The 4,672-nt window shown below is 33.5% G+C and overlaps 1 long non-coding RNA gene across 1 annotated transcript; it reads left to right on the top strand.

Annotated features, from left to right (window-relative positions):
• The first annotated feature begins 3,522 nt into the window (after positions 1-3,522).
• On the top strand, positions 3,523-4,079 carry LOC120074478. The gene is made up of 2 exons (XR_005480999.1): positions 3,523-3,801; positions 3,883-4,079. It is a non-coding gene; the product is annotated as an uncharacterized LOC120074478 (long non-coding RNA).
• The last annotated feature ends 593 nt before the right edge of the window (positions 4,080-4,672 follow it).

The raw sequence follows: 4,672 nt of genomic DNA, 5'->3' as shown, positions 1-4,672 counted from the left end.
TTAAAAAAATTAGATAATATTTATTCATTTACCAGATGACCCACAGCTGCTCTCGGACGAGTGACGTAGCGCCTTGTGATATTATTATACCAATGAATATATTCTGGAGTGACATCTGTGTCAAACTGTTTAAGAGAAACCCCCACTGCAATAAACCTTGCACGATAGTGTCATCGCACTACCAAATGTGCAACTTTTTCGGACCAATCTCTAGTCCTTAGGTCAATATCATGCAGTACGGGTTCAATATTACAAGGCGATGAGATATCCTGCTGAAAACCGAATTGTCTCATTACCCTGTCAGGAAGATGCCACTCACCAATGTGAAAACATATGAGAGGACTCATCGTTCGCCAAATGACCATTCGTACAAAAATTAGGCAAAGTATGCACAATAATTTTGTACGGCTCCCAAATAACCTGAAACACAAAATATTATATTAGAGAATATTAAAGACAAATACAATAAAAATGTGAATAAAATAATCAATTAGGTTTAGTGTAATGTACCTGTTCAGGTTGAAGCAGATCAAACATATATCTATACTGGTTGACTACATGTGTGGCTGTGCTAGTCACACAAATTTTGTCTCTCCACCTAAATTTTTAAATTAATAATTTAGAATTTAAATTAACTAGATCAGTGATATAAAAATTAAATTGAATTAAAACAACATGTCAAGAACCGTAGGCTCGTCCAACTAACTGAGCATCATTAACATGATGTAGCTGTGGAGCCATTGTTGGAAATCGCTCCCAAGCCCATAGTTGCAAAAGTATGAGAGACCCAACTATCTCTCGAACCTCAGGTCTTGTTGCTTTACATAGTTGTCTATACAACCATGTCAAGCATGCTCCACCCCACGAATACCACCCTGCATTATGGAGGTTAGCTAACAGTGGCAGGAACATCAAGTGAACAAAATGACTTGATTTATCTGAAAACAGACTTCCACCCATCATTTGTAGTATATATGCTCGGCATATCTTATGACAGTTTCCTCGTCTGCATCATCTGTGAGCTCACGAAATTGTGTTCCTAACAATATTAAACTTAACCTCGATCCTTTAATCTTGTCGGCAGGTGGGGTCGTACCGAGGTACAGTTGACAAACTTCTAATTAGTCATCGTACATCACTCCGGTGACCGGTTCACCGTCAACAGGTAACCCCAACAACACTTCTATGTCTTGTAGAGTGATAGTGCACTCTCCAATAGACATATGGAATGTATGCGTCTCGAGCCTCCATCTCTCGACTAAGGTTGTGATCAGATGCCAGTCCAACTGAATAAATCCTGCCTCTCGACGTCTGCAAGATATTTCTCCAGTAGTACGATCTCGCCATATAACATATGATCGATGAATGGACTGGTCGTACAAAACATCGGGATCAACAGGTCTTGGATTTATCTTGACGCTCCAATGCATCCCTTATTTCTGCTATTCTTTTCTCGAAATAGTTCACGCATTTGAAGAATGTTATCTGAGCAAGAGCATTTATAGGCAACATTCGAGCTCCTTTGAGGACTCCATTTATGCACTCTGATAGATTTGTCGTCATCCACCCATATCTGAATCCTCCATCATGTACAAGTCCATTGCTCTAAACTAATGTTGTCAAAAAAAACTTAGATAGCTCCGATTTATTCCTTTGATATCTTCAATTGCTTTGTTGAAATTTTGAATTTGAAACTGACACCCGACACGATAAACATAAACTGACACCCGAAAAGTTCACGTTATCACAACGAGATGGATTGGACAGAACCAACTACTCGACAACGATGTGGATTTTGTAACCAATTAGAACATAATCGAAGGAAGTGTCATTCGTTACTAAGACGGGCTCTAGATAGTTAGGGATTGAATAATAAATAATTTTTTTTATTATATATTCATTTTATTGTATTATTCAATTTTTATTATAAATTTATTGTATATTCAATTTTTTTAATAATAATCTACTGTATATTCATTTTTTTTTTTGGTAATCAAATAAAAGTTTTACATTATAATAATCTAATTATTTCAATTTATAGTGATAATAATCTAATATATTCAATTTATTGTCTAATGATTATTCAATTATAGTATAATAAATCTAATAATATTCAATTTGTTGTCTAATAAATTATTCAATTATAGTATACATAATCTAATATATTCAATTTTGGTCTAATGATTATTCAATTATAGTAAATAATCTAAATATAATTCAATTTATTGTCTAATGATTATTCAATTATAGTATGATTATTAGCTTTTTTTTCTCTTTTTTATATATATTTCTATGGAAAGTTCAAATAAAGTGAAGACTCTCGCTCTCTCCTAAGATCTTGCTCTCTCACTCTCGCTCTCTCCTAAGATCTCGCTCTCTTACTCTCTCTCTCAATATATCGCTCTCTCTGTTATTGTTGTTATTTTTCCATTAATGATTACTAGCTCTCATTTCTTCTGGAACAATCACAAACACTTTTTTGATTATGGATTTACTTTTTTGTTCGTAGACAAAGCTAATTCGGAATTGTCTTTCATTCCAAGGCATAACTTGTATCCATGCGCTTCATATTCGCCTAGAATTCGCTCCCAGAAATATAGCCATCTCCACCCCCTCAAGTCAATCCCACAAGTCTTCGTCTAATTCAAAATAATAACAAAATGCATAGGTTGTTAGAAGCAGCTCGAGTACACAGATACATATAGTATACCATCTCATTACTTTATTTCCTCTATGAGGGAAAAAGAAAAGTAATAAACCAGCAATCTCGAGGTGGATGTGTGTCGAAACTTCAACCTTCGACAACCTAAGTGAGATTTGCGAGATTTGCGAGATTTCCCTTATCAAGGGTTGAAGTTTTGGCTTATGTATTGTTTCCAAGTTTTTCTTTGTTCGTCGAGTTCTCAACGTTCGACCTCTAGCCTCGAATTCCCAAAACAACAATATTTCTCTAATAAGTTTCAAAACAACAATATTTCTTTAATAAGTTTTGAAAATAATAATATTAATATTAAAGATCTAATTAAAACTATATTAGATAGTAAACCAAAACTGATATGACAAATTTTAATATAAAAATAATAAATTTATACATATAAAAAATTTCTCGCTCTTCTTTCATCCTTTGTTTCTCTCTCTCGTTTGATCTTTTTTCGACGAACTCACCGTGGTTAGTACCAGTGCCACCACCCTCTCTTCCTCCTTCATCACTCCTCTTTTGTCATGCCAATGTTTATTAGAATTACATATTAAGTACTTTTGGTTTTCTAAAATATTTTTAGTTAAAGGATAAAAAATGAAATGTTAGTCCTAAAAGAAGTGAAGTTGAAGGGTTTCTTATTTTTTCCTTCAAATTCTCGGGAAACGAGCTACGACGTGGTCTAGTCATTATTGTCCAACCAATCACACAATGCAAAGTTGCGCTACGGCCTAAAGTAGAAGGACCAATCTACAAGAATACGATCTAAACAATAATTAAAAAAGGAACAGAGAGAGAGTATGAATAAACATCCTTTTAGGTTTGGTTACTTTTTGAATTTTTTGCATATGCATTTTTCAACTCAATTGCCCAAAGAAGTGGTTTTATATGAGAGTGGTGGTGGTACCACGTGAAAGTTCTATGATTCCAACCTAATTCTGCTGACCCCATTTTTTAATCTCCAAGCACAGATAGCAAGAGAGAAAAGAAAGAAAGAAAGAAACAGAGAGAAAGATGGAAGCTCCAGCTCCACAAGCCATAGAAGTCAGTAGCAAGAACCTTGGTGTAGAAGAAGATGAGCAAGATAAAGCTGTGAATGAGTGGTAATGTTTCTCTTGTTATTCAGAATCAATTGAATTCAAATGCGTTTGAATTAATTGGGGTGTTATTGTGATTTGTAACAGTTGTTCTTGCTGTTATGACTGCTCGGAAAGCTGGTTTGAATATTTGTGCTGTTGGGATGATTGTGAGTGCTAGATGAACATAATTGGGATTTTCAACATCAAGAATGTGTTCTTTTAACTTGTCTTTAACCCTCACTCTCTTCTCCATATACTTGTTGCTCCTTCGATTATCAAATACACCCTTCATTTTCTTCTTACTTTAATTTGTTTCTCTTGTGCCATAATCTCGTCACTTTTTAAATTGTGATAATCTGAATTTTTCAACATATCAATATCACTATTTGTCAAATCTGAACCTAACTTAACTAGTTACGACATTTATATTTGATGATCAACATGTTAGAAATTTGAATAACTCACATCACTATCATTTCTAACCAGTTTTTAATTAATCTTCTAACTTGTTTTATTGTCCTTTTGAGATTCAATTATTTGTAAGAAGAAAAAAAGGGGGGAAAATATTTATGACAATCTTATTTAGATTGAAACTAAGAAACAATCGTGTTAAATTATTTAAAGGTAAACTATAAGTTTAGTCCAACTATCAAAAGTGTATATAGTTCCTAAATTTTAAATCTTATGTCTAACAAAATTGAAAAAATTGTACTGTTGATCATTTTGGAGATCCAAAATTATAAATGCCTCACTTTTTTAAAACATTTGCTAATTGACCTTTTGCTACATTTTACATGTATAAAATTATCAATTTGCCCTTCCTTCAAATTCTTTTCTTTTCTTTTTCTCTCTTTTCTTCTCTAACGAGCAACTTTTTTTCCCTTCTTCTCTGACG

The sequence above is a fragment of the Benincasa hispida genome, chromosome 3 (genome assembly GCF_009727055.1).
Source record: "Benincasa hispida cultivar B227 chromosome 3, ASM972705v1, whole genome shotgun sequence".
Taxonomy (NCBI): Eukaryota; Viridiplantae; Streptophyta; class Magnoliopsida; order Cucurbitales; family Cucurbitaceae; genus Benincasa; species Benincasa hispida.
This window is presented reverse-complemented; position numbering and strand designations above follow the sequence as displayed.